This window comes from Balaenoptera acutorostrata, chromosome 6, assembly GCF_949987535.1.
Source record: "Balaenoptera acutorostrata chromosome 6, mBalAcu1.1, whole genome shotgun sequence".
NCBI classification, from domain to species: domain Eukaryota; kingdom Metazoa; phylum Chordata; class Mammalia; order Artiodactyla; family Balaenopteridae; genus Balaenoptera; species Balaenoptera acutorostrata.
The window spans coordinates 2,558,578-2,582,645 of NC_080069.1; the positions used below are offsets into that span (position 1 = coordinate 2,558,578).

At 42.3% G+C, this 24,068-nt stretch overlaps 1 non-coding gene across 1 annotated transcript; it reads left to right on the plus strand.

Moving 5' to 3' along the window:
- The first annotated feature begins 9,115 nt into the window (after positions 1 to 9,115).
- Positions 9,116 to 9,222, plus strand: LOC114239208 (U6 spliceosomal RNA). The gene has a single exon (XR_003624394.2). It is a non-coding gene; the product is annotated as a U6 spliceosomal RNA (small nuclear RNA).
- Positions 9,223 to 24,068: the final 14,846 nt, after the last annotated feature.

Genomic DNA, 24,068 nt, shown 5'->3' on the forward strand with positions numbered 1-24,068 from the left:
CTGTGACACTACAGCTATCTCCCCCTCACTGTGTGCAGTCACCTGCTCAGCACTGGAGATGCGGTCATCTAGTCCTCACTGAAACTCTGTCCATCTTCCCTCTTTAGCTTTGTGCTAATGGATGAATATGTGGACAGCCCTACTGTATGAGTACCAGAAAGGATAGCCCACTTCCCCTCCATTAGAAGTGAGCAAATACACATATAGAGAATGGATAAACAACAAGGTCCTACTGTATAGCACAGAGAACTATATTCAATATCCTGTGATAAACCAGAATGGAAAAGAATATGAAAAAAGAATATATATGTATAACTGAATCACTTTTCTGTACAGGAGAATTAACACCACGTTGTACAACAACTATACTCCAATTTAAAAATATTGATAAAAAAAAAGAAGTGAGCAAATACACATGCATTTGAGTTGAGAAAGACAAAGGGAGAAATGATCAGAATAGAGCATTTTTAATCCAGTAATCCACCAACAAGTCACTCTAAAAGTGACTGCTTAGCCCATAAACTTCTGCACCTGCAACTGCGTGCCTGAAGGGGAGGCTGATTGGAAGGTCACAGTCAGTAAACAGATAAACATTATTATATGCCATTTACACTTATTAAAACCAAAACTCAAATAGGTTCACTCATCACAATAAGCCACGTTGGACCAAGACTCAACCTCACGTCTGGATTCCAAGTCCAGTTTTCTTCCCACCATCCCAAGGAACTCTTTCACAGGTCACCTCAAGCAAACCCGAATGCTCTTTGTGTCCTCCAAGGGAAAGCTGACAGTTAACCAGGTAATGACTCTGGAGACCAAGGGACAATTTTACTTTATTTTGGTCTTATTTTGGTTGCTTGTTTGTATGTAGAGAAGAGTACACAAGGTCCTGGGTGGAATGGTCCAGCTTTTGAAACTCCAGACCAGAAAAAGCCTAGTCGCACTCATTATCAAAGACCTGGAGACTGCGTCCAGGGTTCCAGGATGGAAGAAGCTCTGACGAATGTCACCTGGGACATGGCTCAGTTCTTTCAACATCCCCGCTGCTCATTCACTCTATTTTTTAGAATGCAACTCTTTTATTAGCTTTAATTACTCCAACTGTACAATGAAGTTTTAGGCAAATTACTTGAACTTCTTGAGCCATCTTTCCTCTGTCAAATGGTGAAAAATATCATACCTTTCCTAGACTGTTGTTGAGGATTCTATGAGACAGTGCACTGGTTCTTTGTAACCTGTACATCTCTTTTAAAGGAAGGTATCATCATTATCTTTATCAGCCAAGAATTACCTGGGAAAAGTTATACTGGACAAAATCCTTTCTTCCCAGGGTCTTTAAAAAGTCTTCAACAACACTAATAATTGCAGAATACTGTCGAGAGAATACTACAGCTGAAGGGAGAGTTGGGGAAAGAAAAACATGTTCACCTGACCATTTCTGGGAACTGAACCTGAAGGAAAGAATGTACACATGATATATTCATGGCCCCTGTGACTTTGAGCAGATACATGAAAAATAAACACACCCTGACGTGATAATGGTAGCTTGGATTTATACAGTCCTTGTCCAACCAAGACTTCAAAGTGCTTCCCTAAACGCTATCTCATTTATCTTCTCAGCAACCCTCTGAAGCAGTGAAGACAGATATAATCATCCCCATGTTGCAGACGGGAAATAATGAGGTGTCGAGAAGTTACTGCTCGTAGTGATGACGTGCTGACACAAATCAGACTTTTCAGTTCCCGGTCCAGAGTGCTTTTTGGTAAGCTCTGGTACCGTGCTTACACACACGTATACATACGTGTGTCTGATGATCATCTACCTTCAAAACTAATTCCTCCTCCAACCCGCCTACACTGTTGGTGGGAATGTAAAATGGTGTAGCCGCTGTGGAAAACAGTATGGAGTTTTCTCAAAACACTAAAAATAGAACTACCATATGACCCAGCAATTCCATGCCTGGGTATTTTTCCAAAAAAAATGATAAAAATGAAAACCCTAATTAGAAAAGATTCGTGCACCCCAATGTTCATAGCAGCTCTATTTACAATAGCCAAGACATGGAGGCAACCTAAGTGTCCATTGACAGATGAATGGATAAAGAGGATGTGATATATATATATAATGGAATATTAATATAATATAATATATTATACATTGTATATAATGGAATATTAATCTAATATTATATATTACAATATAATATATATAGGAATATATATATAGTGGAATATTACTCAGCCATAAAAAAGAATGAAATAATGCCATTTGCAGCAACATGAATGGACTTGGAGAGTATTATGCTAAGTGAAATAAGTCAGAGAAAGACAAATACTGCATGATATCACTTATACGTGGAATCTAAAAAATACAACAAACTAGTGGATATAATGAAAAAGAAACAGACTCACTGACACAGAGAACAAACTAGTGGTTACCCGTGGAGAGAGTGAAGCAGGGAGAGGCAAGATAGGGGTAGGGGATTAAGAGGTACAAACTATTAGGTATAAAATAAGCTGCAAGGATACCTTGTACAACACAGGGAATATACCCAGTATTTTATAATAACTATAAATGGAGTATAACCTTTAAAAATTGTGAATCAGTATATTGTACACCTGTAACTTATATGTTGTACATCAACTATACTTCAATAAAAAATATTAGAAGCCTCAACTTGTAACCAGCCTTCTTTAAAATTAAAATGAATCAAAATTCAATGATGTGTGATGAGAAACATTAAAAAGACATAAACTAATTCTTCCAACATAAATACATTAAGAAATCAAGAATTGTGCACTATTAGTTACCACCTCAGAAAGTTAAAGAAAAGAAAGTTATAAAACATTTATGTTTCAGTCATTCCACAAGAACCTAATAACCAAAGAGACACTTTGGAAATCATCCAGGTGAGGCAAAGCTGTACTTGACCTGTTTATTATTACTGGGTTAACAATTCTTATCTATGTTTATTGATATTTAATGACAAATTGAAAAACCTACGTAACTTTTTCAACAAATATTTGTGTAATTTCCCAGAAATTTCACACTTGATTTTAAGTTTTGTGGTTAAACAAAAAGCTTGTAGGGACTTCCCTGGTGGTCCAGTGGTTAAGAATCCTCTTTCCAATGCAGGGGACACGGGTTTGATCCCTGGTCCGGGAATTAAGGTCCCACATGCCGTGGGGCAACTAAGCTCCTGTGCCACAAATACTGAGCACGTGAGCCACAACTAGAGAGAAGCCCGCATGCCACAATGAAAGATCCCATGTGCCACAACTAAGTTCCGATGCAGCCAAAAATAAATAAATATTAAAAAAAAGAAAAGCTTGTAAGACGTATTTGTTAAAAGTAACTTCATTTGATTCATAATAAATATTTATTACAGAAAAAGAAAAACTAATTCCTTGTCCAGTTGCAACAATATTAGTAAATAGCAGCACGATTTATTTATCCGGGGTTTAAACCAGGAACCCAGGGGTCATCATGATTTCTCCCTTTTCCTCTCTACTGCTCTCCATCAACAAGTCTGCCTGCTACACCCCCAGATATATTTCAGTTTCTACCCACTTTGTCATCTCTGCACCTTTCTTTCAGCTGTCACCGACCTTGGCCTCTGCCCCCCCTCACCAGCCTCTCTGCCTCCAATCCTGCCTTCACAGTCTGCCCTGGATGTAGTGACTTCAGAGCAAGCTGCAAAATACGCACAACATCGTGTCACTGCCTTGCTGAAAACTCATCAATTTCTTCCCATCACACTTGGAATAAACCTCAGACACCTTTCACGTCTGACAAGTCCCCATGTCGCCTGGTCCCTGGGCTAGCAAGTTCTGTACCATGTCACCCCCGTTATCTGTATAGTACTTTTCACAGGCTAAGCTTTCATTCCTTTCTTATTGCCTATCTCCCTCACCTGAATACAAGCTCCCTGAAGAGGACCGGGGCTGTCTTCTTCACCATGGGATCCTTGACAGCAACTCATAGCGGCGGCCAGAGGATAATTCTCAGATAAGAATGAATCGAGTAAGGGGTTGTATGTACTGCCCAAAGCTACAAATACACTTACTACTTCACGGCCCTATGGATGGGAAATCAGGCAGACAGTGCTCCAAATTCCACTGAGTGCTTCCTATAATTGATCAATCAATACATTTTTAGGTAGAAAATGAGGACAGGTGATTCTTCCTCTTATGTTTCACGGGGAAGCTGTAGAAGTAGCCAAATGCCAGCTATGTAACCCAGAACATAAATGTGATGCTGGTTTATCTTTGTTCTGGGTCTCAGCTAATGGTGTCACCATTGACTTAGTTCCCTGAGGAAGCAAGAAAATGGAGTGCTGTCTTCACTCCTTCCCACACCTCCCATCCAGACAGGTGATCCAGAGATCATCAGAAGGGGTTCCCAGATCTGTCCCTTCCTCCCAATCATTATTTCAGGTCTGTTTATCTCCTATCCGGGCAATAACTACCTTCCCTGATTACTTGATTCTGGAGAGACCACTAGAGTCAGGGCTCCCCCATCTACTAATGGGGTGTCCCCAGGCAAGTTTCTGGTCTTCTGTGCCTGCGTCCCCCAGAAAAGGGGGGCATAATACTCCTCCCTACCTCAAGGTTTTTGTGGCAGTATTACATAAGTTAGTAAAAATACAGTGCTTGGAACTATGCCCAACACATGGTAAGTGCTTCATAAATGATAGTTAATATTATACTTTTCTTTAGAACCTGGATTCAACCTTGAATCCACTACCTGTTAACTGAACAACTTTGCAAAGTTCTTTAATTTTCTGAGTTTCGACTTCTGTATCTATAACAAATGGACATGATGTCATCCTTTGAAAGTCTGCTGTAAAAAAAATATCGATGACAAAACTGGTTGAAAAATCTAGCACAGCACATTTCTAGCACGTTGTGAGGACTCAAAATTTTGTTCCCTGCTTCTTCTTCTGTGTATCTGTTTGCATCTGTTCCACATAATGATGGAGTGGATTGGATTATCTCTAAGGTTCTTTCCAGCAGTAAACATTTATCTCCATCCTAATTGCATAAAGGACATCTAAGGGCAATGGAATCCCCATGGAAAAAGGCAAGTGGTCCTGGGGCACTGGAGTTGTCAGGAAACAGGGCTCTTAGCAGCTCAAGGAAGAGCAAGCCCGGAGGAGGTATTTCAGTCTCAGCAGTGGGAAGGTGGTGTAAACGCCACTGTCTGGCAAGAAGTCTGAGCAGATGGAGTATTTATAGGCCCTCCCCGGGACTTCAGCGCAATCAGAGTGGATGCTGGGCAGTGAGGCCCAGGAGTGGGTGCAGAACCACATCTTCCTCCATCATCCCTGACACAGGGTTGCACGTCCGAGGAGGTGCTTGACAGCCAAATACCTGGGGGAGCTGGGGCTCTCTAAGTGCCTCTAATTCTAACCCAGCCTTCCGGGAGCGGGTCCTGAGGTGTAGTGGGGCCAGAATCACCTGCAGAGCTCATTAAAAATGCAGATGTCCCAGCCTTGTACCTAGAGACACTCCCTCGGTAAGTCCAGCATGGGTTCAGGAATCAGGCGATTCTCACATAGTGATGCTGGGACCACAATTTAGGAAAGGCTAACCTAGTCACCCAGAGCTGACTAGAGAAGCTAGTCCATCGAGGGCCATCTGGGCTTTGGTTAATATAACCAAGGAAGGATATGGGAGCTCCAGCCATTGCTGGTTTGCTGGGGCAACAGGAGAGACCCTGCGTGTTGCAACCTTCCTTCATTCTGGTTGGCCCCCCTTCCTGCCCACCCCACCATCCGGGGCTCAGCCTCTCTTAATAAACGCTGCACGGATTTATAAAGAATATTGGTTTAGGGACTTCCCTGGTGGCGCAGTGGTTAAGAATCCGCCTGCCAATGCAGGGCACACGGGTTCGAGCCCTGGTCCGGGGAGATGCCACATGCCGCGGAGCAACTAAGCCCATGCGCCAGAACTACTGAGCCTGCGCTCTAGAGCCCACGATCCACAACTACTGAGCCTCCGTGCCACAACTAATGAAGCCCGTGCGCCTAGAGCCTGTGCTCCGCAACAAGAGAAGCCACTGCAATAAGAAGCCTGCGCACCGCAATGAAGAGTAGCCCCTGCTCACCACAACCAGAGAAAGCCCACGTGCAGGAACAAAGACCCAACACAGCCAAAAATAAATAAATAAACAAACAAACAAATAAATAAAAATTTTAAAAAAAAGAATATCAGTTTTAAAGGGAGCCAGAAGATTTGCTTTCCCAGAGAAATACACATGGCTGGCCCCGAGTTACCCCAGGACCCAAATGTGGACCAGGGTCACCCATATCAAGCCTCAGGAGGTCCTGCTGCTTATACCGTGAAACTTATATGAAAGCACACAGGAGCACTGGGTGCGCGAATATACTGCTGACCCAAGTTCAAAGATAAACGTAACCTCTGTGAAGAAAATGTAATAGGATGGCTTCCTTTCTATGAAAAATACTTTCTCTTGTCAAGCTCCATTCTCGTTTTAAAAGTTTAATCCTTGAAGTGGTCTTTTTGCTTCTAAGCAGTCTTTGCCCAGCCCAAACTATTAGAGAATATGCATCACTTTATCTCACCATCTCCAGGCAATGAAATCCCATCATCTTTCTTGGCAACCCATCTTTATATATTAAAGGTTGTTTATCAATTTTCAGACTTCTTTTTCTCTGTTCAAATTAATTATAAATGTTGACTTTTCTAATGGCATTTAAATAGGTCAGCTTAAACACACACACACACACAAGCATGAATTCACGGGAGATTCATGATGTATGACCCAGGTTTCTGTTTTCAATATATTGGGTGAAAGATGGGCCTTTCTCCATTTACTCTCCCTAATTCACATGTACACTCAGACACAAGCCTATATTCTGTGATCTCGAAATGAGTGGAAATGATCCCATCATAACATTTGCTTTTGTCTACAGCTAACACGTCACCTTCCCTCTTTCTTGCCCCTAAATAAACGTGAGTTTATCCATGTTCTTTTTAATTTAATTTAATTTATTTATTTATTTTTGGCTGTGTTGAGTCTTCATTGCTGCACGCAGGCTTTCTCTAGGTGCGGTGAGCGGGGGCTACTCTTCGTTGCGGTGCGCGGGCTTCTCATTGCGGTGGCTTCTCTTGTTGCGGAGCACAGGCTCTAGGCACGCAGGCTTCAGTAGTTGTGGCGCACGGGCTCAGTAGTTGTGGCTGGCGGGCTCTAGAGCGCAGGCTCAGTAGTTGTGGCACACGGGCTCTAGAGCGCAGGCTCAGTAGTTGTGGCGCACAGGCTTAGTTGCTCCGCGGCATGTGGGATCTTCCCGGACCAGGGTTCGAACCCGTGTGCCCTGCATTGGCAGGCGGATTCTTAACCACTGCGCCACCAGGGAAGCCCTATTCATGTTCTTAAAAGCATAACTATGATGACACCAGATACTAATGGTGCTACGCTTCAAACCTGTTCTTCTGAAAACTTGCCTGAATTCAGTAAGTGATTCTCCTCCTTTCGCTGAAATCAGATTCCTCACTAATTTTCTGTGCCTCAATCCCCTCGACCAACAGTGCCAGAATTTTCACCCCAACATCTCACATTGTTCCTTAGAATTTCTGTCCTCATAGCGTCTCGTGCACGTTCTTCCTTTTTTTTTAAATTTTGGGTAATGTGTGAATCAGGCAAGCATATAAAGCTTAAAAGGGCAATGTGAAAATCTTTTTTTAAAGTAATAAACATAATTTTTAAAATTAAATTTCCATCATCCTTTAATGCCACATAGGTTAATCTGATGAAATACCTAATAAATTTATTACAAACACTGCCCATGTAAATTACGTAATTATAATAAAAGTACTGAATAACTCATCTAAAATGTATTAATGGTTGATATTAATGAATTAGACCTAAGCATGGCAAAACGGAAGATGTTCTTAATCATCTCACTCAATTTAATCTCTTTTCCTTGTGACTCAAAATGAGTGGCTCCAATAAATAATAAATAAATAAGAAAAACATGAGCGGCTACAGAGCTTTTTAAAAAATAGGACACCAAGACGGTGTCAGTCCACTTGACATTCTCTCTCTGTGACAAGGTTGTGGAAGACTAAAGATTAACATAATTTCCCTGTTTTCCATGATGCTTTTATGCAAAAATGACAATTTGCATAATTTCTTTTCAGTGTCAATTGAATTTCTGAAGCTCTTTTTCAAGCAAACTTCCACATGTCTCCAGCGTACACCATCTGTCTCATCTCTCTTTCTCTCTTTTTTTTAAGTATTACAATTATCTCGTAACAGTAGCTGTCAAATCTTTATTCCCCAAGGATTCTTTCTTTTGATAAATGAAAAGGAACTGTATACACTGTTATGTGTGGTTGTACGAATGTGCCACGGGTTCAGGAAAGGTTAGATGTTCAGAGCAGTTACCGCTACACTGACACATTGCGGGAAATGTGATCAGGTAAGCTGACTAGAGATTTTCAGTCAGATTCTTTACTCCAGGAAAATGAAGCAATGTTTAGTCAAAAGGTGGGGAGGTCTTAAAGCAAGAAAGAATTTGAAAATAGTCTTTCCAAGAGTTCTGTGGCCCATACTCCAAGCATTAGAAAAAATATGGAAAAAGGAGGATGGCCTTACTCAGAGGCTGTAAATTGCTTATAAAGCCTATTGGCATTTGCAGATGGTTGATGCTTTTACTGGGAAATCAAGTTTTATGTTTATACAGTAAGTGTACTCAGTAAGAACTTCCAGGAAATCTCATGGATTGCCAAGAAAAAGTCCATATTGAAGTATTATTTTGAAAAAAAATTCTGCCAAAAACATTTAAAAGCCTTTTTAAAGTTGACGTGTGTGAGGAAATGCAATAGATAGAACTTACATAGGACTCAGAATTTACAACCAATATATTTTATAGCATTTCATAAAAATTTTACTTGCAACTTGATTGCAACCAATTTGTACAGATGTAATTACTGAAATTTAGTAAGAAGCTGCAAAGTACAGTTAAAGCTTCAGCTATCCAGAATTCTTGAAAAATGGGTCACTCTGGAAAACCAACTTTTATCTGGAAGAAGATACTTGAGAGATAGTATACCTTTCCCTGATTTTTGAAATAAAAAACATCAGAGAGCACTCGCTTCGGCAGCGCATATACTAAAATTGGAACGATACAGAGAAGATTAGCATGGCCCCTGCACAAGGATGACACGAAAATTCGTGAAGCGTTCCATATTTTTCTACCAAATGTAAAATAGCTAGCTAGTGGGAAGCAGTCTCATAGCACAGGGAGATCAGCTCGGTGCTTTGTGACCAGCTAGAGGGATGTGATAGGGAGGGTGGGAGGGAGGGAGACGCAAGAGGGAAGAGATATGGGGACATATGTATATGTATAACTGATTCACTTCGTTATAAAGCAGAAACTAACACACCATTGTAAAGCAATTATACTCCAATAAAAACGTTAAAAAAAATCAGAGATTAACATTTACAGATGACTCCAGGCCATCATTACAAATATCAGTAATTGTACACACAGAATAGTTAGGACCGTGGACTCAGACAGACTTGGATTTGAGGGCTTTGGAAATGTTTACTTATGTGACTTCAAGGAAGTTATTTAGCATCTGTCAGATTTAGTTTCATCATCTGGAAAATGGAGATAATGGTACCAACCTCGCAGGTTTCTGTGAAGCTTAAAAGACAGAAGACATTTGAAGGGCCTGGTGTATTTACACAGCACTTAGTAAGAGGTCAGTAAAGCTTCAGCAGTCTTATCTGTAGTAATAGTGTTGACATGATTATTTTATTTTATTTATTTATTTTTTTATGATTGAAGTATAGTTGATTTACAATGTTGTGTTGGTTTCTGGTGTGCAGCGAAGTGATTCAGTTACATAAATATACACTATATTTGTATGTGTGTATATATACATATATATTTATATATACTTCATATTTTTTTCCCATTATAATTACAGGGTATTGAATATAGTTCTGTGTGCTGTATGGTAGGACTTATTGTTTTTCTATTTTATATACAGTACAGTGTATCTGCTAATCCAAAACTCCTAATTTATCCCTCCCCACCCTTCCCCTTTGGTAACCAGAGTTTTGTTTTCTAGTCTATTTCTGTTCTGTAATTAAATTCCTTTGTATCATTTGTTTAGATTCCACATATAAATGATATCATATGGTATTTGTCTTTCTCTGTCTGACTTACTTCACTTAGTATGATCATCTCTAGGTCCATCCATGTTGCTGCAAATGGCATTATTTTATTCTTTTTTATGGCTGAGTAGTATTCCACTGTATATAGATACCACATCTTCTTTATCCATTCATCTGTCGATGCACATTTGGGTTGTTTCCATGTCTGGGCTGTTGTGAACAGTGCTGCAATGAACATTGGCGAGCATGTGTCTTTTCAAGTTTTGGTTTTCTCTGGGTATATTCCCAGGAGTGGGATGGCTGGGTCACAGGGTAGCTCCGTTTTTAGTTTTGACATGATTGTTTTACACTGAGGTATTTAGGAGCACTTTTTCTTAATAACATCAGAATTCTATATCTTAAGTCTTGCGTTTAGCTTTTTTGTTTTTGTCTTTCTTCTCTTTCTCTTGGCACCAGAAGCTGCCCAAACCTCTAATGGTGAGGGTTGGAAGTCAGAGGGGTTAGGGGACGGGGAGAGGAGGATGACCCACAGCCCTGCTCTGTTGGTGCCCTTCCTGCTCTGAGCTCCAGACCCGTCTCCCAGGACCCAATTCTTTGCTGAGAGCCGCCCCTGAGTCTAAGCGTCCTTGACCTCTGATGCTCGCCTCTCACACCGACTCTTCCTCCCCTGCTTCCCACCCCCTCACCCGCCTTTGGTAAATAAGCGTCACCTGTGGATCTTGTCTTACACTGCCCTTGGACCTCTGTCTGCACAGATACTTTCCTGAGCGTGCTTGTCACCCGTCCTGCCTGCTGCTGCTGGTTCTGGCTCGGCCTCCTCAGCTGGGGCAGTGGATCTACAGACTCCTCTTACCTCCTGTCTCACAGTAGCCATCTTTCTCGATTAATTTATCCAAACAGCTGGCGCCTCAGCAATCAATTAACCCAGATTGTAAGGACTGTGTGCAGAGCAATAGAAATTAGTCAGAATGGAGCAATACCACCGAAACTCATCTTCCCCTTCTTATCTGTACCCACCCGTCCCCCAAACCAATGTACGGTGCTGTAACCACGTGGGTGAGCATGCATATCTTTCTACCTGCTCATGTAACCATACATAAAATGGCTATATGTATTGGGAAGTTAGCTTTGTTGAAAACATAGGATTATATCTTACATATTTCTCTGCATCTTGCCTTTTTTCCCGCTACAAATATATTGTAGGAATCCCTTTTACTCAGCTGGCAAAGAGCTTACATTCTTTATCATGGTTGCATAGTTTTCCACGGGATGCTTGTATCCCAATCATTTTCCTATTAATAATCATTTACTGTTCTGTTTTTGCTACTAAAAACAAAGCCACGATGAAGATTCTTGTCTCTATATCCTGATTTACAGAATAGATTCTCCAGGATGGAATTTCTGGGTCAAGGGAAATGCATTAAATAATTTTTAAAATTGAGATATAATTAACATATGATATTGTGTAAGTGTGAGGTGTACAACGTGTTGGTTTGATACACGTGTATATCGCGATATGATTCTCACAGTGGCGTTAGCTAACACCTCTGTCATGTCACGTCATCATCATTTCTGCTTTGTGTTGAGAACAGTTAAGACCTAGTCTCAGTAACTTTGAAGTTTATAATACAGTGCTATTGACTAGGATCACTGTGTATTAAATCTCCAGAACTTATTTCTCTATTAGTTGTGATGGAATACCCATTTTTAACAGACATTGCCAGATTTCACTCCACAAAAGCTAAACAATCTAGATTTCTACCATCAAAGGATGAAAATACTTACTCCACATCTCCAAGTCACACTTTCTGGCTGCCACTCTTTAAAATTTGTGTCATTATGATAGGCGCCTTATGATAGGTGGCCAATATTTTAATTGCTTGTCCCTGACAACGATGAGGTAACCTCTTCTTGTTTGTTTGTTGTCCCCTTGCCATGTGGGTTTTCTCTTATTTCCTCTGTATCTTATCAGTTTAATCAGAGCCCCTAGTATGTTAAAATTTTAGCTCTTCTGTGAAGTTGGTGCTGTTCAGAGTTTTCCCAATTGCTAGTCTTCTCACTTTCTATATAACTTCTCAATTTTGTTTAATTTTGAAACAATCTCAAACTTACAGAAAAGTTGCAAGTGCAAGATAAAGAACTTTCACTTTCCTGAACCATCTGAGAGTGAGCTGCCGATATGATGCCCCATCACCTCACAGACTTTCTCCTACGAACCACAGCACAGCCATCGAGATTGGGCCACTGGCTTTCAGACATCACCACCGGTGAGTCTGGTCGATCATTAATAATAATAACAAGAACAAGGAGGAGAAGGGGGAGGAGGAGCCAGCCCAGCAACGTCCTCTGGAGCAGAAATCCGTCTAGTTCAGAATCACACTTTGCACATAGCTAGCACACCTCTTTACTCTCCTGCGGCTTGGAAATCATTCTCATTCTTGAATCCTTGAACTCTTCAATTCCCTTGAAGGTTACAGGCCAGATACTTTGTAGAACTGGGGTTTGAAACTCTTCCGCATCATTAGAGGCGGGCTATGCCCCTTTGGAAGAAAATGTACGGAAGTGATGCTGTGTCCCCGTCCAGGCGTCCACCAGGGGCACACGAGGTGGGTTTGGGGATGTGCAGCTAGATGGCTTGTTTCAGAGGGTGCCGCCCGTGCTCTCCACTGCAGCGTTACATGTTCTCTCTCTAGTGTTTTCTTAGGAAGCATTTTGAGATGAAAGTATGCTCTTACTTCTCAAACTTGATGTGTATATGTACACACACTCTCATGGGTTTCAATTGCCTCCAGAGGGTTACAGGCGTTTCTGTCATTAGCTGTTTTGATGCTTAATTTGTCCCCGACTTGTGAGCATCCTTCATGCTGGCTTCTGTGTCTCTGAGCTTCGGGAGCACTTCTTTGCTTCTGGGCACGGTAAGGCATTCCAGGTTCCTTTTGGACCCACTGGGCCTCAGCCTTGCAATCTCATTTCTCCAAGGAGCCCTGGCTCCTTTCAGGGGTGAATGGTTTTCAGAAACCAAGATCCTAATACTGCTGTGCTCGTTGCTTTTGGAGTATCTCGGCCTCAGGCCACCTCAGTGGACCAAGGAGGAACACAGACACACACACACATATTTATTTCTATATCTGTATGTATGGAAATCCATGAGCTCAGGATACTTGCAATTCCAATCAGTACCACAGGGCTGATTCTATTTTCCCTCCTGTATGTATACCTCCCTCCACCCGATCCCCATTTTCCTCAGCATGGATACTTCTTTGATGAGTCCTCCCGTGTGTCACCATCCCCGTGCCCTAGGCTGGCCCTGCCTCCTTGAGGATGCCCTCTCCCTGCCTCAGCTCTGGGTCCCTGCTCCCCACACTGGACACCCTCCCTGCTTGGCCCAGCCTCCAACCCCTCGGGCCAGGCCACCCTCTGACACCTGCACCAGGATGCCCTCCTCCGCAGACCCCCTCACCTTGCCTGGGCCCTGACGTCTCCGGTGTGAACCCTTCATCCAGACACCTTCCCTGCTCATCTCTGACACTCACACCCGATTGTCCCCCCCCCCACCGGTGGACACCTTCTCTGCCCTGGGCTGCCCTCCTGACACCTGCTCCAGCCTGCTACTCTGTCGGGACAGCGGCACCGTCATCACCCCAGGCTCTGTCGCCTTGGCTGGGACCGTCCTCTCCGCCCACGCCGTCCTCAGGTCGCGATAGCCCCAACCCATGGACACCCACCTCGCTCAGTTTCACCTAAAGCCCCTGGGACCGAATTGTTCAGGAAGGGAAGGGAGGGGGGAAGGGGAGGGGAGAGGAAAGAGTGCTTTATGGTTTTTTCTATATTCAAATATGTCAGTCGTTTTATTTACAGCTTCTATGTTTTCTTCTTACTTAAAAGGTGTCCCCAGATTCTGGGTCACAATCCCCCTAAATCATCATCTCCTTCTTCTTCTCCTTCCTCTGTACACTGAAGTCTTCACTCCAGCTGGCGCTTATTCATCTTTCATGACGGCATGTGGTTCGCCGTTTTATTCCAGACGGATGGCCGTTCGTACAGCGTCGCTCATCTCCACATCCCCTCCAGGCGATACAGGAGAGGATTAGATTTCAGACGTGGGATTGAAGACAGTCAGTGCAGAGCTGCCAGCCAGGTGGGAGTGCGGAGGGTGCTGCGTCCTCACCTCCCCTGCAAGTCTGCTGAAGCAAGCTTCAGGAAATACACTCGTAGTGGTGGACACTTGACGGAAAAGGATCCTGGCATTTCTCCCCCTGGCTGTGGGACCAGGCACGCATCTTGAAGCTCCAGGGTCTCTTGTGAATACAGCACTAGAGCTTGTCTAGTGCTGAGGGGTCTGCAGGGGGCAGGTGGGCTGGAGCAAGCCCTCCAATGGCCGGTGGGAGAGGCCAGCAGCAGAATAAGGAGTGTTTTCACCATCCCACAGTGAAAGGATGCTTCTGCTTTTTTCATAGAACCCTTAGTAGCAGGGCTTGGGTCATCTTGCAATGATTCCTTGAGAGGGAGCTGCTTGCCAGGGTGAATTGAATTCCAAAAAAACCCACAAAACAAGGCAGAAGGCAGGGATGAGGGATGGCTGGGGTGCCTCAGAGGTGGGCGGGTGAGTGCATCAGCTGCTCCAGGGAAAGTTGCAGGTGTGGTGATCTCCTCGGGCATCTCCCAAGACTCCGCACACCGGAGAGAGAACCAGAACTTGAGAGCGAGTGTCAGGAGAGACCGAGGGAAAAGTACAAGTGGTGCTGGCTCCACGCGCTCACAGCCCCAGCTCTGGGGGGCCTGGGGGCCTGGGGGGCAGGGCACAGGCGCAGTGGGCAGTCACGCCCCTCCCTCAGCACTGGTCCAGAGGGCAGTGAAGGGCCTGCCCCAGGAAGAGGGGAAAGCATGGACCTAATGAGATAGGTTTTCACTTAGGTGGGATCAAACCGCCAGGTCCCTAAAGATGGGACCGTTTTTAGAACAAAAGTGGGTGAAAAGCCATGGGAGCTACCAGAAATGTCACCAAGAGCAAGGCAATGTTTCCCACAAAAATGTGGAGGCAGTGGTGGGAGAGAGGGAAGCAGCTTCCTGACCGCGGCCCTCAGGCCAGCAGCTCAGATCGCGGTCCTTACATGGGTTTTCGTGACTTCTCTCTCATTTCCCTCATCAGGCCGGGAGCTTGTCTACTCAGGGGGTCTTTCTCAAGAGATCAGCTCTTAGATGGACTTATCTTTTCTACTTGTGTTGTTTTCTATTCATTAATTTCTACTTTATTCTCTTTTCCAATTTTTTGGGGGCGTTCATTTTGTTGTGCTTGTTCTAGTTTAGACTGAGCTCTAAGTTTATTTTTCTTCTTTCGTTAATAATAAGGCATTTAAGGCTATAAATTCCCAGTTGGAATAGTTTGAGCTGTGTCATGTATGTGTTGGTATGAAGTTTCCCCCATCGTTGCTTTGTACAGTAGGTGATTTGTAACTTCAGTTTTATTTACCTTTTGATGAAGGGTGATTTAGGATATTGGTTCTTAATTTCTAAGTAATTAGAGGATTTTGGAAGGGATGGGAGTTCCTTTTCATTATTTATTCCTTTCTGAAAAATTACAATCAGGTGGGCTTCCCTGTTGGCACAGTGGTTGAGAATCCGCCTGCCAGTGCAGGGGACACGGGTTTGAGCCCTGGTTCAGGAAGATCTCACATGCTGCAGAGTGGCTGGGCCCGTGTGCCACAACTACTGAGCCTGTGAGTCACAACTGCTGAAGCCCATGCGCTCTAGGGCCCGCGTGCTGCAACTACTGAAGCTCGTGCACCTAGAGCCCGTGCTCCTCAACGGGAGAGGTCACCGCAATGAGAAGCCCATGTGCTGCAGCGAAGAGTGGCCCTGCTTGCCACAACTAGAGAAGGCCCATGCAGCAATGAAGACCCAATGAAGCCAAAAATAAACTTAAAAAAAAATTACAATCAGGGAATGTGGATTATAAAATCTCTACTTTTGTGAATGAGCTCATATATCTTAGATATTATTTGGGACCAAAGACAAAATTAACTTTTATAGATGCTCCATTAAAATACAAAAGAGAGGTGGAATTAAGAAGGCAAAGTAGGAAGACCATGAGCTCACCTCCTCCCATGGATGCACCAAAACTACAACTACATATAAAACAACCTTTTCTGAGAACACCCTGAAGACAAACAGAGAGGTTCTTCTACAATTAAGGATGTAAAGAAAAAAACCGCATCAAGACAGGTGGAGGGGCAGAGACATGATCCAGTCAGGACGCACAGCCCCACGGATGACCCAGAAGCAGAAGGTGATATCACAAACTCTGAGGTCCTCCCTAAGGAATGAGGGGTTCAAGCAGCACATTGGGCACCCCAGCCCTGGTGACCAGCACTGGGAAGATGAGCCCCCTTGATGGGCTTTGAAAACCAACAGGGCTTACAACTGGGAGAACTGGAGGGCTGTAGGAAACTGAGACTCTAGTCTTAAGAGGCGTGCACACAAACTAACTCACTAGTCCCCGCACAGAGGCAGCAGACGGAGAAGCACCTGGTGCCCTAGCCAGCCTGCCAGCTCTGGTTCCAGCTCTAGCCCACCCTCCACAGGCCCCAGGAGAAGCCCCACCCCACACTGGGCTACAACTGCAGCCCCACCCTGCAAAGGCAGTGGCCCCCGGGACACCCTAGGAAAAGCCCCAACTTGTTCCCATTCAGTTCCAGCTCCTCCACCAAAGCCACCAGGCACACAGAGTCTGCACAGGGTCGCTCCCACACAAGGACACACCTTCAAGACCAGGAGACGTAACTGTTTTACCTAATTCATACAGACAAACACAGAAAATCAAACAAAATGAGAAGATAGAAGAATATGCCCCAAATTAAAGAACAAGATAACTCCAGAAAAAAGGGACTTCCCTGGTGGTGCAGTGGTTAAGAATCTGCCTGCCAATGCAGGGGACATGGGTTTGAGCCCTGGTGAGGGAAGATCCCACATGCCGCAGAGCAACTAAGCCCATGAGCCACAACTACTGAGTCTGTGCTCTAGAGACTGCGAGTCACAACTACTGAGCCTGTACGCCACAACTACTGAAGCCCACACGCCTAGATCCCGTGCTCCACAACAAGAGAAGCCACTGCAGTGAGAAACCCGCACACCACAACGAAGAGTAGCCCCTGCTCGCTGCAACTAGAGTAAGACCACACGCAGCAACAAAGGCCCAACACAGCCAAAAATAAATAAATAAATAAATAAATTTTTTTAAGAAGGAAAGGTTTAAAAAATAAAGAACTCCAGAAAAAAATCTAATGAAATGGTGGTATGAAATTTACCTGATAAAGAGTTGAAAGCAAAGGTCATAAAAGTGCCCACTGACTTTGGAAAAAATAGAGGTCATGGTGAGAACCTGAATAAAGAATTAGAAAATATAAAAGAAGACTCAATCAGAGCTGAAGAATAAAATAACTGAAATGAAAAATACACTAGAGGGAATCAACAGCATATTAGATGATACAGAAGAACACTTAAATGATCTGGAATATAGAACAGTGGAAATCATCCAACCAGAACAGCAAAAAAGAAAAACAAATTTTAAAAAATGAGGATAGTTTAAGGGACCTTTGGGACATCAGCTGTACCAACATTCATATTACAGGGGTTGCAGAGGAGAACAGAGAGAGAAAAGGGCACAACGTGTATTTGATAAAATAATGGCTGAAAATTTCCCTAACCTGGGGCAGGAAACAGATATCCAGGTCCAGAAAGCACAGAGTTTCAAATACGATGGACCCAAAGAGATCCACACAAAGACATATTATAATTAAAATGACAAAAGTAAAGAGAGAATTTTAAAGGCAGCAAGAGAAAATAAAGAGTCACATACAACAGAATCCTCCATAAGTCTATCAGCTGATTTTTCAGCAGTAACTTAGCAGGCCAGAAGGGAGTGGCATGATATATTTAAATTGCTGAAAGGGAAAAAACCTACAATCAAGGATACTCTACTTGGCAAGGTTATCATTCAGAATTGAAGGAGATATAAACAGTTTCCCATACAAGCAAAAACTAAAATAGTTTATCATCACTAAACCAGCCTTACAAGAAATGCTAAAGGGCCATGTTTAAGCAAAAAAGAAAAGGCCATAATAAGACATAAGAAAATATATGAAGGAAAAAAAAATCTCATTGGAAAAGGCAAATATACAGTAAAAGCAGTTGATCAACCACTTAAAAAGTCAGTATCAAGTTAAGAGACAAAAGTTATAAAATCAACTATAATAAGTAATAAAGGGATACACAAAAGGATATAAAATATGATGTTCAAAACATGAAATGTTGGGGGAGAGTTGAAAATGTACAGCTTTTAGAATGTGTTTGAACTTAAGTGACTAAAAGCCTAAAACAAATACAATAATCCTAAAATTTGTGTGGAGCCACAAAAGATCCCTAATAGCCAAAGCAATCTTAAGAAAGAAGAACAAAGCAGGAGAAGAATAGCAGAAGTTGGTTTTCCTAACTTCAAACTGTACTACAAAACCACAGTAATCAAAACAGTATGGTACTGGCTCAAAAACAGACATATAGATCAATGGAGCAGAATAGAGAGCTCAGAAATAAATCCATGCATCTATGATCAATTAATCTACAACAAAGGAGACAAGAATATACAATGGAGAAAAGACAGTCTCTTCAATAACTGGTGCTGGGAAAACTAGACAGCTACATGTATAAGAAATGAAATTAGAACACTCCCTAACACCATACACAAAAATAAACTCAAAATGGTTTAAAGACCTAAATGGAAGACCTGAAGCCACAAAACTCCTAGAAGAAAACATTGACATTGGTCTTAGCCATATTTTTTTCAGATCTGTCTCCTCAGGCAAGGGAAACAAAAGCAACAATAAACAAATGGGACTACATCAAACTAAAAAGCTTTTGTACAACAGAGGAAACCATCAACAAAACAAAAAGGCAAACTACTGAATGGGAGAAAATATTTGCAACAATATGTTCAATTAGGGGTAAATACCCCAAATATATAGAGAACCCATATAACCCAACAGCAAAAAAACCCCAAACAATCCAATTTAAAAAATGGACAGATGATCTGAATAGATATTTTTCCAAAGAAAACATACTGATGGCCCACACGCACATGAGAAGTTGCTCAACATCACTAATCTTCAGGGAAATGCAAATCAAAACCATAATGAGCTACCACCTCACACCTGTCAGAATGGCTATTATCAAAAAGACAAGAAACAACATGTGTTGTCGGGGAAGGGGAGAGAAGGGAACCCTTGTGCGCTGTTGGTGGGAATGTATATTGGTGCAGCCAGTGTGGAAATCAGTACAGTGGTCCCTCAAAAAATTAAAAATAGAACTACCATATCATCTTGCAATTCCTTTTCTGGGTATTTATTTGAAGGAAACAAAAACATTAATTCAAAAAGATATATATTCCCTATGTTCATAGCAGCACTATTTACAGTAGCCAAGATATGGAAGCAACTTAAGTGCCCACCAACAGATGAATGGATACAGAAGTGGTACATATACACAATGGAATACTACTTGGCCATAAAAAAGAATGAGATCTTGCCATCTGCGACAACATGGATGGACCTAGAGAGTATTATGCTTAGTGAAATAAGTCAGACAGAGAAAGACAAATACACTTGACCCTTGAATAACACAGAGGTTAAGAGTGCCAACTCTCTGGCAGTGGAAAACTCACGTATAACTTTTGACTCTCCAAAACCTTAACTATGAATAGGCTACTGTTGACCAGAAGCCTTACCAATAACATAAATAGTCAATTAATACATACTTATATGGTATATGTATTAGATGTTATATTCTTACAATAAAATTAACTAGAGACAAAAATGTTATTAAGGAAATCATAAGGGAGAGAAAATTCATTTACAGTACTGTACTGTGTTTATCGATACCATAAGTTTATATTGTCTGTTTACAAGATGAATTGTCTTTCACTACCAATGTCAATATTGTCTTATATGATACAAAACACTGTAGATTCTATTTGTACCACTAACACTAAACATCAAAAATGAAAAGATAAGGTGAAAAAGAAATTCATATTTATTTACAGGTAAAATGATTCATGCATTGATAATGAAGAAGCAGCAATATGGTTTTTATGGTAGCCTAACCTATATACTAATGAATCAACTGTCACAGTAATTTTATGACATGCAGTATTACAGTCATATTTATAATACTGTATCAGAAATAATTTAAAAAAAAAACACTCTCCTGTGATGATAGGCTGATATGCAGTTTCTCCAGTTACGAGAGAGAGAGAAAGAGAGACAGACAGATAGACAGACATACTGTATGGTAATGTAATTCTTTGAAAGTAAAGTTATAAAACAGTAAGAAAACTAATACATTACTAATTATATATTAAACATCATCTATGCCTGTGTAAGGATAGACTAGTATCTACATATATTTTATGCATTCATGACATACCTAACTTTTTCTTAATTCTTTAGATATTTCTAGTCTATCTGGTTCATCTGTGAGTTTTTTCAAATTGTCACAGATCTCCAAAATTTTTTCCAATATTTTATTGAAAAATATCCACATTGAAAGAAATCCTTATGTAAGTGCACCTGTGCAGTTCCATCCCCTATTGTTCAAGGGTCAACTACACTGTATGTTTTCACTTATATGTGGATCTAAAAAACAAAACAAAGAACAAATTTCACAAAACACACACAGACACACAGATGCAGAGAACAAACTGGTGGTCGCCAGAGGGGAGGAGATGGGAGGATGGGTGAAATAGGTGAGGGGATTAAGAGGTACAAACTTCCAGTTATAAAATAGGTAAGTCACAGAGATACAACGTACAGCACAGGGAATATAGTCAATAATATTGCAACAACCTTGTATGATGCATCATCTATAAAAATATCAAATCACTGTGTTGTACACCTGAAACTATTGTAAGTCTACTCTACTTCAATTAAAAAAAATACAAAAGAAGTATAGTTATGAGATGTAGAAGTCCATACATCTTCTAAATCAAATTTGTTGGTTGTTTTACTCTATTCCTTTGTTTCTTTCCTTTTTTTTTTTTTTTTTGGTCTAAATTTGTCTGATCCTGAGAAATGGGTACTAAAATCCCCTATCATAATTGCATTTTTACTACATTCTCTTAATAGTTTTTGCCTTATATATTTAGCTACTATATTGATTGGTGAACATGGTTTATGGTTGTTATACCTATTTTATAAATTTGTCTTTTATCATTACATAATATCAGTCTTTATCCTGTTTGTTCTAGTAATGGCCAGACTTGGCTTCTTTGGGTTTATATTTACCTGATGGCATCTCTTTACATCCTCTGAATTTCAACCTCTCTCGCTTGTTTAAAGTGGGTTTCTTAAGTAACATGTGGTTGGGTTTTGCTTTTTTACCCACACTGACAGTTGTCAGTAGATATTACCCTGCTGCCCTCTGATTTCAGAGTTGCAGATAGAAATCTAAAGCCAGCCTTACTCTTCTGCGTCAATAACTTGTTTTTCCTGTCTGGGAGACTGTGGAACTTTATCATTATCCTGGAATGAGGACATTTTACTGCACTCTGTCTTGAGTGTCTTTTTTTTTTTTGGTGCTCCTTCCTTGGAACTCAAAGAATCCTTTCTATCTGAAGATTCGAATGTTTCTTTAGCTCTGGAAGATTTTCTTCACCTATTTGCTTAAATATTGCCTCTCCTCCCTCGCTTGCTTTTTCTCCTTCTGAAATTCCTACTTACGTACACGTTACAACTTCTGCATTTACCCTCTGGTCCTCTTATATTTGCTCTGGGGTTACTGTCCTTACATGTTTGCTGCTTTGAGAGATGTTTTCCACTTGTTTTTCCAGGCCTCTGTTCATTTCTCAACAGTGGCTGTACCCTTTTTCAGCACATCTGCTGTTTTTTTAAAGTTAAAGCTCGTGCTGCTGAGTCCCGGTGACGGCAGCTGAATGCTCCCTCTGGAACTCAGTGCCCTCCTCCAGCCTCTGCTCTGCTGGCAGCTGCCCAGCCAGGGAGCTCTGTGTATCCTCCCCGACCTGCAGCGCTGTTCACCCTGCAGCCACATTGCAAGGAACAGTGATCCTATGAGTTATGGGAGGCTCGGTGGTCTCTGCCCCCCCCGCTAGACAGACACGGTATCAGCTGGAAAATCCTCAATTTCTCATCCCAGCTTCTCTGCCCACCCCGCTCCAGGTTCCTCAGCTCCGAAGGTTAGTTTTCTTACAGCCTTGAAGATACAGAGGCTTCAGCTCACCTGTTAACTCCCTGCCACTCTGTGAGGGCCAGTGAGACCAGCAGGTCCTTCAGGGACACCAGATAAAATGGATTCCATGGGAAGCACTTACACTAAAAAAATTTTTCATTATTTATCTGAAATACAAATTTAACTGGACGTTCTGTATTTCTCTCTCTCTCTGGATAAATTTGGCCTTCCTATCCACCTGGGTGGTTCTCTTCTAATCCTTCCTCTTATCTATGGATTCCATGGCCCAAGCTGTCTCCAACTTTGGGACTCTGATCCTTGTATCCAGGCCCCTTTCCGAGGCCCCTAATTCTCTCTGGCCTGGAGCACAGGCTCTGTCCACACTGGACCCCACAGCACCAAAGGCCCTGCACATCCTCCCTCCCCAACTGCCGCCCCCACTTGAAAAGGAGCTCCCGGGGATGCTGAGCTTGGAGAGGACAGAGCGCTGCTGGGTGTAGATTTAGGCAGCTCTCATGGAATATGTGAGGAAACCTTCTCCTCCTCAAGCTCTGTGGGCAGCCAATCTATCAACTACATAGAATACACACAAACTATTTTCAGACCCACAAGCGCTCAGAAAGCCTATGTCTTACGTATTTTTCTGAAGAAGTTGTGTGAAGATGTGCTCAAGCAAACAAGGAAGTAAGACAGGAGAGAAGAAGCTGCAGGATTAGAAAAAGAGCAGATCAACCTGAGGAACGCAGGGAAGGGACGTTCCAGAGTGCTGGCCGTGCAGCGGGCCCGGAGTGGAGCCAGGCCAAAGGAAAGCAGAATCAGGAGTACAGCAGGGAGATGCCCGTGTGTAAACAGTGTGGAGACCACAGAGAGGGTGAGCATGTAATGGGAAGCAGATGACCCACGTTCCCCCAGCCAACTTTTATTCGAGATGCGATCAGATCATTCCGGGCTGTTCACTCAGAGTTGATCCTATTCAGATTCCTACCCCCAGGGGCTATTTTCAATCAAACCAGTATCTGAAGGATGAGATAGGATGTTTGTTAAAAAGCCAATCAATGCAATCAATCCTGCTCAAATTCAGATTTCTGAGATTTCAAAAGAATTCATTTCAAACCTTGAGTTCCCACGTTTGTCGTGCTTCTATCCATTCTAGCTAAAGAAAAATAGACTAAAAGGCATACTTGTGGTTCTGGTCTGGCATGTCAGGAGCTTGGAAGTTGCCACTCCATTCTAACAGGGTAAAGAGCTGAACACACTTGAGAACTAAAATGTTGCTGCCATATCAGTAAACAAAGGACGTTGCAGCCATCAAGCCATCACATTACAGCAGCCCAGATGGTGAGCCCTGAGGACACTCAGGATGAGAAAGCACAGGATGCTGGCCCCAGAGAGCTGAGGTGCAGATCAAAGGCATGATTTCAGTGAGCCCAGCCTTTGCATCTTCCCATACATAGAAAAGCTCTAAATGCATTAACTGGAGATGTTTAGCTTTCTTTAATTAATGGTAATCTTTTGATGTTCTGACTACCTGGTCTTTGTTGCAAAAACTCTTGAATATCCTGGCTCCTCCATCACCTCCACAGAGCAGTCTCTCAGAGTTATCTGAGATGCTGTCTCCTGGGCCTGAAGTCCTAAGCAGGTCCACCATATAAAACATAACTCTCAACGTTTAGGTTGTGCATTT